Raw genomic sequence first — 15,021 nt, 5'->3', positions numbered from 1 at the left:
CGATCACATGCGAAATTGTACTAGCGAGCCGCACACTTTGCGAGATTACACATCGCGCCCGGAAACGGAAATACGTCATGCAAACAAGATGGCCGCGCCCGTGAACGACCGCGAGGGTAACTTCGCGCCGTTGCGCTACAAGCGGCTCACTAAAATGCACAAAACCTTGCGAACTAACACGCCGCAAAGAAACAAATCGCATATACGCACGAATTTGCGGCTTCCGAATTCAATCTCGCGCAAGTTCGCGCCCCGCGAATCCCGCGAAATTGCAGAAAAACGAGCTTTGCAAAAGTGAAAGCACTCAGCAGGTGCAAAAGTTCAAACTCATCATTAGTAACTATTCCCTGTAGTGCTTCCTGACTGGGGCCCCTCCAGAGTTCAGTTGCTAGTTGCAACAATTGTATGACCCTGCTCTGACCCTCACAGCAGGCTCATAGAATAGCGACAAGTAGGCCATAAAGGTCCTGGAAAAAAAAGCACTGCAACAGAAAGCAAATTACTAAGGAAGCAGGTGCCAAACTGGAATTTTAAAACAGTGACACATTAATAAACCAACCCCAAATTAATTCATGTCAGTTGAAGCAGGGCAGGTGTGCTTGCTTTTCCCCCCCATAATCTACAGTGATGATGAACCAGAGGGTGGCATGATGTACCAGAGGGTGGCATGGATGAAACAGATGGTGGCAGTGTTGAAACAGAGGGTGCTGTGAACCTGTGATGATGAACCAGACGTAGAAACAACATAGTTGCGACCGTTGCGTGCCGACAAGTAAGTTCGCAATTGCGAACTGGTACAAAACCCTCGCGAACTGGCAGAAACCCTTGCGAACACAAAAAAAACAAAAAAATCCACAAATTTGCGAGAATTCGTGGATTTTGCGGATTGCGAGTTCGCAAATACGCAAATTCGCGAACGCCAGATTCGCAAAATTCGCCCATGCTTACAGGAGAGCAATAGAGCCAGAAAGGTATGCTGGGGTCTGTAGGACAACAAGGGACTACCTCTGCTGCCTGTGCTTACAGATGTGTTGGCTAGAGACATGGAAAAAAGCCACCAGTGTCCTGGGCGGGAGGCATAAATTGACAATGGAGAAAGTTTTCTGCAACCACCCCTTTCTTCAATGGGAGCCTGTGTTGTTGGGCAGAACACAGGCTCCCATTGAAGTCAATGGGAGTCCGACTGAACGGTGTTTCGAACCATCGTAATCGGTCAGTCAGACTCCCCAAAAAGGAGTCAGTCAGCAACGATTCAGACAAAGGGTCGGTCTGATTGCTTTCTAACTGACATTGTAATGAAGCCCTACGTTACCTCCTGCACCCGCATGTGGAGGCCCTGATACAGGCCCCAGCTGAATCTCCATTGGAGTACAGAGTGTTAGGCCCCCCTTACCAGCCATGCAGTGTCTCAACTATGTTCCATCCTACTACAAAATACCAACCCCTTCCCCCACTGGATAGCCTAAGGGAGAAGTGGGAGGTGGTCCTGGGTAAAATGGAGGATGACAACTGAGGGGACAACCATCAGATACCCATGAGAAGTAGCCATTCGGGACAGTTTCAGCTAATACATCTAAAGCTGTCCCACCAGGCTTATTATATCCATTTTAGAGTGTTCTGAATGGTGAAGATTGGATCATACAGGGGTAGGAGAGGCTGTGGACGGAGAGAAACCATAGTTCACATTTTGTTGGACTGTCCATTCCTCTGGAAATACTGGGGAGGGTGTATTTGAAGGTGGCTCTCAAAGTTTTAGACTGTACGATCGAACTGTCCCCCCCCCAGATGGTAGCCCTGGGCATATGGAGCAACAAGTCCCCAGACAGATAAGCCCTGCTATTTTTCAGAACAGCTCTTATGGTAGCCAAGCGGGATGTCATTAGAAGGTTGGGGGGGGAGTAATAATTTGGGGTGAGCGGAACTCACAGAGTTTTTATGTAATGATGCAGACTTTTGGGAGCAGTCTGAATTCGGGACGCTGTGCTGCTTATCTGGGTTTTTAGCGCTGGGAGCTTGTTCAACATTGTAAATTCAGTGTGAGTGGCACCACATGGTGTGCCAGAGGGTGCTGCTTCTTTCTGCAGCTCAAGTAGATTTTCGACTCGAATGGTACTTTTCTCAATGTGAACCTTTCGCCACCGTCCGTGTTGACAAAATTGCACCAGGGGTTGCAAATTCCCAGACGCTCTCGCCAACTTAAAGTTGAGGAGCCGCAGATGAGAAAAACCTCCACCACACTGCAGTTGACAGAGTTTTGTCTGAACTCCACATTCCAAGTGGAATGCACAGTGAGAAAAACTCTGCAAATTCTCCAGCCTAGCAGAATTTATCACCCACCCTAGTAGTGAGGTCCTAAAGTGGAGAAGTTGGGAGACCAACATGGATTGGTGTACAAACTACTGCAATGTCCTATGAAGTGTGGGGAGTCTGGAGATAAGGAATGGATGACATTCTCTGATGAGGAAGGTGGTCAGGTACGCAGGGCAAGTCTGAGCTGCATCTAAATTGTGTTGCTATTACTGCCTACTGTTACTCTCGGGAGTGTCTGTTTCTCTTCAACATTGGTCTCTTTATGACTAACGTAGTGCTATTAGGGAGTGATACTGCATCAAGTGATGTAATAATAAAGCCTCAAGTTCATGCTCGTTTTTTGTGATAGGCTGTCTGCTTTCCACCCAGATGTATAAAGATAGTGACTTTCAAAAGTACAAAAAACATAAACAACAGTAGCAAACGAACGCCAGCCAAGCCTTGAAGTAAATTCAGCGCCACAAAAAAGCCACTCACACTTTTTGCAAAACACCCCTATAGAAAGTATTGGAGTCAAAGACGCAATAAAACACCCTGTAGTGTAGTGTAGTTCCTAGTTTCCCACTAGGCCCTGCGCATTGGAATGACATAAACAGTAGTATCGACGTGGAACTGCTTATATTCCAGGCCTCCACTGACTATGCTAAACTTAATTGGGTTGTGTTACCAACTAGCTCAGAGGTCACTGGAAACTTTCTTCTCTGCATAGGAAGTGATCAGCTTCCTTGGCACAGACAAGAAGGGATTCAGCTTTCCAACAACCGTGCAACATGACAACTTTGCTCCTCAGATCAAGAGTCGATCTCTAGGGTCGTGTGAAACAATAGACATAGATTTCACTCAGTCAGTCTAGTGCAGTTTACTTTCACAGTATGTAGAGAATAGAGAGACGGGCGTGTATCAATAAAGCGTTAACATTTATTGAACAGTCTTTCTTCTCATACAAGAGAAATGTATTGCCACAATTGCAATAACTGTTATTATAAAAAGTACGTACAGTAAGATAAGAATAGCGAAATAGAACTGTAAAAGCATTGATATGGTTTCTTAGCCATACAATGGTTTAAAAGTAATAAAACATTTATACAGTCATATATACATTAGGCTAACATACTCAACTGGTGCTTCTAACTAAGCCTACCCCAGTGTGCCTGACCTACGCCTAACACGTGAGAAGGGGGAGTAAGTAAGTAGCTTAAGTTAAGTTGGTTTTGCCAAGGTTTGTTTCAAGAATTCTCGTCTAAGGGTTTAGTCAACACCATACCTCTGAATAGAATGATGGAGGATTGGTATCTCCTTCAGGGGTCTCTCTCGATATCCCAGTCACCTCCGAGGGTAAACTGGAAGCGCCGGGACTGGATTTCTCTGCACGAGAAAGGCAGCGGCTTCTCTCAGCGCGTCGAGGAAGGAGGGGTGACAGCGTCCGCGGGCAGCTGGGCTGGATGTCTTCGCAGAGGACGGCTGCACGGCTCCTCAAGCGTACTGCACCATAGGTCACGCTGTAGCGGCGATAATGGTAATCAGTAGCTTCACCACCACAGGATAGCAAGCTGCAGCGACAGAGTGCTAGTTTTTACCAACACGGGGTCATGCAGGCAGCTGGCATCAGCAACAGGCAACGCACTCGCTTAAGGCAACGTTGGTAATATTTATACCTGACAGGTGCCGGGTTTGACGCAAGTTTGCTGGACATAAGACGTCAATTAAAGATGTCACTAGGAAGTGATAGTTATCAGTTGCTCATTAGAGTTCCATTACTAATCAAAACATAGCAAGCGGGGATTTCCAGGTTTGCTAAGTTTTTATCTTGTTGAAGAACTCGGAGTGTTATCTAGGAATATCAGATAGTGACTGCTGCTCTGTCATTGCACTAATTGGTCGCAAAGGAAGTAGCAGAGAGTCATGCTGGAATGTGGCTCTGTGGCTCTGCTCGTGTGAGGCCAGAGATGACTTTTCAGAAAATCGCACTTGAACGGTTATGCCAATATAGGGAATAAATGGATTTATAGCCGAATAGGGGCATAAGGTCACAGTATCGATCAGGAACCTAGATAAGCACATGACACCCACTCCACGAATTCATGTCCATCAAAATTACTAAAACTAAGCAATTAGATGCATGTGTAACATTGTGTAACATAGCCCACCCCAAAATACATAAATGCATTCGAAATAGGCGTACTTGTAATACATGGAATTTAGGTACTGTACGTAGTTTTAAAAGCATAGTAATCATTCAAAAAATTATTGCATATGAAATCAATGAACGATTATGCATAAAGAATTACACATGAAGTATCTCTGACAGAAGAAATGCGAGATAAATCATCACATAAAAAAGGATTGTAATAATATGTGTGCTAGAGGCTGGTGTTATGTTGTTATGTCTCTAGATGTGTTTTTTTAGAAATAGAAGTGTGAAGCTTCTGTTCTCTAAGAATAGTTTTTACGTTAAGCAAAGAATTGTTCGTGCCAAAAAGAAAGGGTCAATATTAAAAAATTGTCCAATTCAAAGAAAAATCAGTTTACCAAAGCTCCTGGCAGTTTTATGTTGATCAAAACTGAAGGCCGAATTCAGAGTTCATGGGAACGCCGTGTGTCGGAAAGCTTCTCAAAAGTTATTGTTTCTCTGTGGGTGAGAACATCGTATCAGACAGGCTCGCAAAGAATTGGTCTACAAAATCAGGTGATAGTTCAACCAAATTAGATAGCGCTGTAACTTGGCAGGTGTGAGAATGATTGCTGTCATCGAAGGCAGGACCAGCAATGCTCACAGAACGTTGTACCTGGATGATGTTGCTTTTGTCACTCGCTCCACTGTTACCACTTGGCTGTAGTACAGGAGTCTCCACGAATGCCGTCATCAGGATTGGTAGCCGCTGGGGACAACACAATGCGTGAGCCGTTATTGGACTTAGCAAAGTATCGACGTCCATTGGTACTGCTGATGGAAGTGAAAGACAGATGTCCAACACGCATTCATCGCCGCAAAGCATACACCGTAGCACAGGTAAAATGCAATTTTGCCATATTGGTCTGAATGAAAGGAACCAGGTCATATTTAGATCTCTCAGCCTGGCCAATCCGAGGACGTTAGTTATCCTGTCCCTGTAGCGCATTGCTAGGATTGTCTCTTCCATTCCCATGGGAGCTATGTCTGAGCCGAGGCTTGCCATAACGTAGTAGAAGGGTCAAAAATAGAATCCCTGCGATGAGTCCAAAAAATAGTGGAATACCACCAAAGATGGAGTGCACAAAATTAGGAAAGATTCCCAAAATTGCCTGGAAGGGTGTTAGCAGTCCCGTAAAGACTGTCTTAAATATGCCTGGGATGCTTGTAGCACTAGACATGTTAAGGAGTTGGACGAGTATTTGTACGAAATGCACGGGGCAATTTGTAGATAAAAGGTCATGGACCTCAGTAGCCGTCCTTGCGACTAGAAGATCATACGTCTCTTTAGATGACGTTATAGGCACTGTTGTCTGTAAAAGCACAGATTTCATTTTGCTTAATGTATCAATTCGTATAGAATAGAGATTCAGACGAGGCCAGAGGGGAGTCACTATGTCTGGAGGCCCGCTCGGAAACAATGCTTGCATACAACATTTGACCATGGACGTTACTTGTACTAGATAACTTTTTCCGGGCGCGAGGCCACAGCACCTGTGATCCGTTCTAAGAATGTAACTCCCGTTTGCGAGTTGCATAAAGAAGGGCTCTATCTGAGTTGCAGGTGTGACTAGCTGGTGGCATGAAAGGTTGTTTGAATTTCCATCACATGCTCCGTGTAAATTAATACCCTGACACAAAAGTATACCGCTTAGTGAGTGTTTACAGTTGTCACCACTAAGAAATACATTTTTGTCGCTGTCACTATAGCAAGAATGAGTGTATGGTAATTTCCATTCGGATTTTACATATCCCTTACCCAATTGTTCATATTGGCCAGCAGGTATGTACTCAAGGCATTTATGAAATCGGAAAGTTGTTATCGGAATTGTGATAATTCCGTGTATTATCCATTCAATGACAGGGCTCTCTGACATTGTCAATGGTAATCTCTCAAGTTTCTCGATGCTCAAGATTGTATAGTCTGCTCCTTTCTGTGCCAAACTGATCTGTTTATCAGTAAGGTTAAAAATGGAAAATAATGACGTTGTGTTTATCAGACGCCAAGGCACATAGCCTGAACGAAGATTTTGCAGCGTCCAGCCTAGTTCTATAATAGAGCGTAATTGAGACTGGCCATGTTGTAACATTAGCAAATCCCTGTCTATCACATCAAAGGCAGAGGATACAATATTGTCCAAAGAATATATTCTGGAAGACAGAGTCATTAACCCATTGTCTACTACAGAAAGTGATTTCTCCAAATTAATACGATCAATTTCTCGTATTTTTTCAGCAGTTTCAATTTGCTTTACTTTCCAAGCCTCGTTGTAAGCAGCATAGATGCTGGTCGCTATGAAACGCTTTTGACGCTGTTTGCGTGGTCCAAGAATGAAGTCGCGCAAATCAGCACCATCTTTTAATAAAGACAAATGTTGCTTAATTTCAGCCAGTGTGGATGTAGTTAGCCATTCTAGGCAGAGTTTGCCTACACTGTATGTGGTTATAATTCCTGGATGTTGTCTCTGGGAATATCTTGAGTCTAATCTGGTCATTTTTAAACCCTGTGTTTTATTCAGGAACCTATCTTGACAGCTATTTGTGTCTGTAGGCCAGATTAACCACTTTTTCCAATCAGGATGTGTTCTGTTGAAATTTAAAATGTGTGACACGTCTAACTCATTATCTGCAGTTGTATTCTCAGCTATTGGCTTTGGTATAGACGGTGTTTTCAGGTCTTTGTTCTTGGCTAGGCCAAGACAAGATGTTTGGTGTACAGTGTCATTTAAAAATAACATTTGTTCTGGTATCATGCAGGTTCTAAACAGTGCTTCTATGCCTTGCACCTGCCAATCTTTTGTACCCCAAATTGTTTTCGTTTCAATATTATTTTTCCAATAATCAAAACCTAATGTCATCATTTTGTCATAAAATGCTTCTGAATATATCAATTTAGAATTTGTCAGCATTGTTTTCATTCCTGTTTTATCTAACAGTTTATAATAAAACGTTTCTGCATCACTGGTATTAAACCCTGAGAAGTATTTGAATTTCTCAAAAAATGCTCTCGAACTGCTTTTAGGTGGTGTAGAACAATGTTCCCATTGATTATACATAAAAACATTTCTAGGCTGTGCAGATTTATGCAAGTAATGATCCCCATAGTGGGTGTAACAGAATAACTGCTCATAACTAGATGAACCTTGTAAATAATCATGATCTGTGAATCTAGCTGACATTACTAAATCAGACATCATGTCATTAATACTGTTAAAGTCCCAATCATCAGAGAATGTACTTGGTGTCACAAAGTCACTTAAGGAAACCTTTAGTTGATGAGGATACTTCAGGATTTCGACCGGACCATAGATCTCATAGTCTGTTTTCTCCCATACTACCCCACCAGGTATTGGAATTGCTGTGACATTTACTGTTGACAGTTCTCTTTTCTTCACGTGGGATGATCTGTGTGGTTTCAGGACTAGGTTGATGTTCTGACTTGCTGTGTCCATTGTAATATATTTTCCTTCAATGAATTTTCCCAAACACAGTACCATGATGAGCCAAAGCAGGAGGAAAAATACACCTAGACCGAACCAGAACTCTAGCCAAGGGGAAATGAGGTAGATTTCCTTCAGTTGATGAAAGAGTTCCGTTGCTTTTTCTTTAAAAGACTTTTTTGTTTCTGGCATCACTTCCGGGTCATTTAAATCTTCAGAGAAGTTGTCGAAGTTGATGAAATAACCAGAGGCAGTTCTGTCAATTGATGGGATTGTTCTTTCAATTTGTCTCTCGGTAGCACTTTCTGATGCCACATTATTGTAGACTGGTGTTGTTTCTTGACGAACTGTTTCAATCTGTGTTTCAAGAGGCACGAGTTCCATGGCATTATTGCATAGTCCTTCATTGTGCACTGCAGGCTGATCGAATGTGATTAGTCTTTCAGTTTGAACCTCTTGGATTGTTGCAAGTTTGGGTATTCTGTTGTTTCTTGGGAGTCCACTGGGCCTACTGTTGATTATAGGCCACATGCTTGTGGTTTTACCAGATCGATGGACACGACTCTGTTCTCCTTTTTACCAGCAAGGGGCGGTAGCACAACTGATCTTGTTCCGGTGACTGCTAAGACAGGTACTGCTTTTCTGTAAGAAGGCCCAAATTCCTTCTTAACCGCGATCTTTTCTCTGACTAGATCCCCAACCTTTGGAATCCAGACAGGCCTTGCTGGGGCTGTTGCGGGTGGTGCCTCGTCAGTGGTATTTGGCTGTTGCTTTAACTTTATGTTGCTTAATGATTTTCTTGTTTCATTCAGTTCCTGTAAAACAGCCAAACGGTCTTTTACTTCAAACTGCTTTGTTTCTGCTTGTACCACTGACATCTGACTATCGAGGTCCTGAACGTTCATTCTTATTCCGAACAATAGTTCGTATGGGCTGAAACCTTTTAGAGAATTTCTTGGCATGTTGTTAAGACTAGTCTGGACACTTATTAAATGTTTGACCCACCCAGCGCCTGAACCTAATACCTTCGCTGTTATAGATTGCTTTATGTCCCGGTTTTTTCTTTCTACCACACTTGTGCGACGGACAAGAATACCGCAACCCAATTCCCATGCTGGCCATGGCCTCCCTATAAGCTCGAGAGCTGAAGGCAGGACCCTGGTCAGAATGGAACGTGGTAATTGCGTATGTGCCGATATGGACTCGCTAATCTTTTATAACAGTTCTAGGCGTCAGCCGAGTGCTGGTGGCCTCATTTTTTAAGTGCATTTCGTCTTAACTATTAATAGGACGCAGGATGGGGTGTAGGCAGCGTTACGCTCTTTCTTATTGGTAGCCGGTAGCAAGGTTCGCTACTGCGATCCCTATTGCAGTTTTCACAGTTGTTTTCATATATTTGGTGTTCTACACTCATTCCCGGCCACCAGAATACTGATTGTAATTCAGTCAGTGATTCCTTGATCTTTCTGTGCCTAAGACCCAAACCCATGTGTGCGTCTGCTATTAAAAATATTCTCCTGTTCATGTTTGGAATTACTCTATCCCCCACTCCAGGGATTCGAGCAAAAGGAACGGAGTTTGCATCGATTATGTATGCATAATTGAGTGGATAGTTTATGGGTAGTGCTGCACAGTCGCCTTTTACGGTCGTTCTTACTGCTAGCATAGTTTCCCCGTCTATATACTTATCTGTACGCTTTTTTGTGGCTACGGAAGCCGGTTTAGTTGCTTCCGCGGAGGCTGTATTAGCCAATGAATTCCCTGCAACGTGAACGCCATCACGTTGAAGACTCTGTGCGTGAATCACGTGAGTCTTTTGTAGTTCTTTGTGTAAAAGAGCTACTTGTTCCCAAAGCAATTTATGCTTTATTGTGGCACCTGTGTCATCTTTGTAGTCGTTTTCGATCCAACTCTGCAGTTTGTTGTTGTAAGAATTGACGCAAAAATGAGAATCGCACACGATAAGTGTGGGGAATTCGCGTTCTGCATTTTCGAGCGCCATCTTTAAAGATCTGATTTCAGTTCTTTGAACCGAACAGTTTCTTACAGATTCAGTTTTTGTTACTTTCGGTCTGAATTTACCGCACAGCCAACGACCTTTAATAATCGCACATGCTGCATCGTAGGATTTACTCTCTACATTAAAATGCTGTACAAAGCTATCTGTATAGATTATACAGGCGTATTGTGGGAGAGGCAGGATTTCGATTGGCAGAGGATATTCTTCTTCATATTCTAAATCATTCAGCTCTTTGTATTGCGGGGCGAAATAGTACTTCACATCTTCCGCTCCTAGAGGATCTATGCACTGTATCCATTTCGGGTCCAGTGACATTGTAGGCAGGTTTACTGGGCTGAATAGCGCTTCGAAGGCGGATTCCGCTGTAAGGATATTAATCCGTTTGCCGTGTGCTAGTTCTCTTTCATTTGCTAATGCGATTTGCACTGCGTTCACAGTTCTTTCTGTGTGACTGAATGTTTTTTCTGCTTGTGTGTACAAGTGAGATTTAATTGAAATAGGTACCTTTTCTCCCTCATTAGAGGTCAGGTACGTGAATCCGCATCTTCCTGGGATGACTCGGATTACAAGATCGATCGTGTTGTCACGTGTATCTAATTTTGTTTTTGCTAACATGTCTGTTTGCAGTGATCTCAAAATTTCTGTGTGTTTTTGAGTCCAATTGATTTGTTTTAAATCAGGTTTTATTAGTTCGTAGAGAGGTTTAACCCTCTCTGCGTAATTTAGAATGTAAGTTCTTCCGAAATTCAGAAAACCTAGTATTGATTGTAAATTCTTCAGCGTTTTTGGAGCTTGGAGTACAGCGCACTTCTCTAAGAAGTTGTCCGCTAGGCTTTTCCCTTCACTTGATAATTCGTACCCTAAAAATAGTACTGTCAGATGGGCAATTCGGGACTTTTTAAAGTTGAATTTGTAACCCTCTGCTGCGAACCCAAGTATAATGGTGTTCACCCTTTTCAAGTGAGTATCCAAGTCGTCGTCTGTGAGATAAATATCATCTACGTAAGATAATGCTTCATCATCATAGATTTGTAGTAACTCTGTTACCCTAGCTGAGAATAGTCCTGGGCTGTTCTTGAACCCCTGTGGGAGTCGACAGAATTTTTTCTGTGACCCAAATGCGGAGAAAGCGGTCAAGTATCTGCTTTCTGGTGCAATGTTTTGACAAAAGAAACCATTAGAAATGTCTAATGTCGTTTTGTATTTTTTCCTAACTATATTATTCATTAGGGCTGCACTATGCGAGTTTTGTACTGCAAAAGTTTTGCAACATGTATTAAGGTGTCTGTAGTCCAAAACTAGACGATATGAATTGTCTGGCTTGGAGACAGGAAACAAAGGATTGTTCATTTGAGAGGTGCATGTTTCAATCACCCCCTGGTACTCAAGTTGATCTAAGATCTCCCTGACCTGTTTTTTAGCTTCTTGCTTAATGGGATACTGCCGTTGGGCAGTTGGTTCACTTTTTAGTTGGATTTTGTGAGGCGGAGAATCCTCATCCCATCCTACATGATTTTTATACAATGCAGGTGCCTGGGCTACTGCCCATTTCCTTGCATATGTGTATTTTTTGTGAATCGGAATGTGATTCGAGAAGGCAGGCATAATTACCTCTTCGCCACGAGGGCACTCCCTGACAAACTCCGGGGGCCAATCTTTTTCAGCTAACAGAATATCATAGCCTTTTGAGAGCTTATCCCAAAACAGACCTCTTATTTTCCTAGTCTTATCACCCTCCATACGCAATGTTATTTCGTATATTTTATGGGGCTCGCTAAGCCTGGCGTCGGCAGTTTCAACCTGAATGTATTCATTCGTGTCCACTGTCTCCAGATGACTCATCAAGATCTTGCGCGCTATACTGATCTCTGCTGCACTGTCCAACATTGTCAATGCCCACTCCCCGTTTTTCAACTGTGTCCTCAGTATTCTCGGCATGGTTGATTACTCTAATACTGGCTACCTTCTTTTTAGGAAATTGAGATTTCTTATTTTGAGCAGGTTCCTTGTCTTTGGACTTGGTGTGCTCTCCTGGGTCTGACCGTCCTCTTCTTTCCGAATTCTGTGGAAAAGATCGAGAGGGACGTGTATCAATACTTTGATATCTATCAGGTTTTTTTATATTATCCCTATTTCTAAGGTTATATCTTTTCTCAGAGGGCTCCCGTTGGGGAGACTGGCGTTCTCGAGTCGGAGTTCTTTCCCTCCGTCGAGGAGACCTTCCTCTGGAATGGAAAACTATTTCCTTGGGAGTGGATTGTTTATTTCCATCCCAGCTCTTTTTAGGAGTGTTTGAATTATTTTTAATAAATAATTTCTCTGGATTTTCGAGCAGTTGGGGCTTAACTGGTTTCCCACCCAAGCTGTCTCTACCTAATGCTTCATAGCATTTTTCTATGATTTTTGCAAGCTCAACAGGATCTTTTATATCTGTTTCCCTCAACTTCTGGCGAATCGCCACAGATGCTGCTTCTCCCTTTACATTGGCTAATAATATAGCCGTGACCTGCTTGAAGTCTTTCAGTAATTTCATACCTAGATTTAAAGCTGGTTCTGGACCGAATTCATTTTGAATCTGTTTTAGCACGTCTGGTATTACCGCCATAGACGGAACACCGTGTGTTTTTGTGTAAATGGAAGCAAAGACTGTACCCCAAGTGTCACAGTCCTCCACGTGTGGTGCGATTCCCATAGGAAGGCAGATGGTCAAGATTCTGTGTTTCTCAATAGGGGTAGTATCAGGAAATACTGCCTCTATTTGAGTGATTTTCTGGGCTAACCAGAAAGGAATTTGTTCCCGTTTTACGGGTGTTTTACCAAGACATGACTGTATGTTCTGTGGTGTAATTTTATTTGTGTTCCCCTGATGAGGGGTCAGCTGGTGTGAATTAACAGCTGGCTGGACTGTTGCAGTCCGTATTACATATTGGACTAATTGCCTATGTATTTTTATTAATGTGTTTAGCTGTACTAACAGCTCTTCTCTAGACATTTTTGCAATGTCAGGATGTGGTGTGTAGCTGGCTAGAACCGGCCACGTGGCTCCTGGTCTACCTAGTGGACCGAGCCTGGTTATGTGATCATTGTGTTTTAGGGCGCCATTAAACCAGAGCAGGTGCTCTTGAAATTTAAGTGGGATTTCAACCTCCTCGAAAGGAGCGTACTCTCCCGGAGGTTCCTCTATTTTGTAATAGTGAAACTCTTGTGTTATAGCGTTTACCGCTGGAAAGTTTATCCATGAATAGAATACCTCTGTCTGCCGATACTCGTGAGCCTCTATCACGAAAATTACTGTACCACCTTGAGGTGTCAGTCCGTTTTCTATAAGTTTTAAAGTTATAGATCTTCTTAACTGGACCGGGATGATAATAGCATCCGGGTCTGCCTGTAGGAGACTCGAGTCTTCCTCTATTAGTATGGAAGCCAGCCTAGCTGCTTCTTCATTGTCTGACATTTTTTAAAAATGCAGTTTTTGCAGAGTAGGTCTCCAAGGAGACAAAGATTAGATGCACAATATTTTGGAACACTGTATCCTTCAACGTTGAATAAACCAGAGCTTTACATAGGAATCTCTTCCTACTAAGGTCGGGCGGATTTTAACCTTTCACCCACTCCAGACGTCTATTGGAGTATTTACGGGAGAAAGGGGTGTGAAATATGCACGACTGAGTTACTCTACAAGTCTTACGTTAGTTTATCGCCTTACCAAACGTTAGGGCGCCATGTAGTGTAGTTCCTAGTTTCCCACTAGGCCCTGCGCATTGGAATAACATAAACAGTAGTATCGACGTGGAACTGCTTATATTCCAGGCCTCCACTGACTATGCTAAACTTAATTGGGTTGTGTTACCAACTAGCTCAGAGGTCACTGGAAACTTTCTTCTCTGCATAGGAAGTGATCAGCTTCCTTGGCACAGACAAGAAGGGATTCAGCTTTCCAACAACCGTGCAACATGACAACTTTGCTCCTCAGATCAAGAGTCGATCTCTAGGGTCGTGTGAAACAATAGACATAGATTTCACTCAGTCAGTCTAGTGCAGTTTACTTTCACAGTATGTAGAGAATAGAGAGACGGGCGTGTATCAATAAAGGGTTAACATTTATTGAACAGTCTTTCTTCTCATACAAGAGAAATGTATTGCCACAATTGCAATAACTGTTATTATAAAAAGTACGTACAGTAAGATAAGAATAGCGAAATAGAACTGTAAAAGCATTGATATGGTTTCTTAGCCATACAATGGTTTAAAAGTAATAAAACATTTATACAGTCATATATACATTAGGCTAACATACTCAACTGGTGCTTCTAACTAAGCCTACCCCAGTGTGCCTGACCTACGCCTAACACGTGAGAAGGGGGATTAAGTAAGTAGCTTAAGTTAAGTTGGTTTTGCCAAGGTTTGTTTCAAGAATTCTCGTCTAAGGGTTTAGTCAACACCATACCTCTGAATAGAATGATGGAGGATTGGTATCTCCTTCAGGGGTCTCTCTCGATATCCCAGTCACCTGCGAGGGTAAACTGGAAGCGCCGGGACTGGATTTCTCTGCACGAGAAAGGCAGCGGCTTCTCTCAGCGCGTCGAGGAAGGAGGGGTGACAGCGTCCGCGGGCAGCTGGGCTGGATGTCTTCGCAGAGGACGGCTGCACGGCTCCTCAAGCGTACTGCACCATAGGTCGCGCTGTAGCGGCGATAATGGTAATCAGTAGCTTCACCACCACAGGATAGCAAGCTGCAGCGACAGAGTGCTAGTTTTTACCAACACGGGGTCATGCAGGCAGCTGGCATCAGCAACAGGCAACGCACTCGCTTAAGGCAACGTTGGTAATATTTATACCTGACAGGTGCCGGGTTTGACGCAAGTTTGCTGGACATAAGACGTCAATTAAAGATGTCACTAGGAAGTGATAGTTATCAGTTGCTCATTAGAGTTCCATTACTAATCAAAACATAGCAAGCGGGGATTTCCAGGTTTGCTAAGTTTTTATCTTGTTGAAGAACTCGGAGTGTTATCTAGGAATATCAGATAGTGACTGCTGCTCTGTCATTGCACTAATTGGTCGCAAAGGAAGTAGCAGAG

At 43.1% G+C, this 15,021-nt stretch overlaps 1 protein-coding gene across 1 annotated transcript in view; it reads right to left on the bottom strand.

The window, feature by feature from the left end:
* The window catches only part of LOC147663463 (vomeronasal type-2 receptor 26-like), a 539,064-nt gene that overhangs the window by 45,819 nt on the left and 478,224 nt on the right, over positions 1-15,021 (bottom strand). The window lies entirely within an intron of this gene.

This window comes from Lissotriton vulgaris, unplaced genomic scaffold (genome assembly GCF_964263255.1).
Source record: "Lissotriton vulgaris unplaced genomic scaffold, aLisVul1.2 SCAFFOLD_246, whole genome shotgun sequence".
In the NCBI taxonomy this organism is placed as follows: domain Eukaryota; kingdom Metazoa; phylum Chordata; class Amphibia; order Caudata; family Salamandridae; genus Lissotriton; species Lissotriton vulgaris.
The sequence above is the reverse complement of the archived record's forward strand: the minus strand, read 5'-3'. Positions and strand labels throughout refer to the sequence as shown.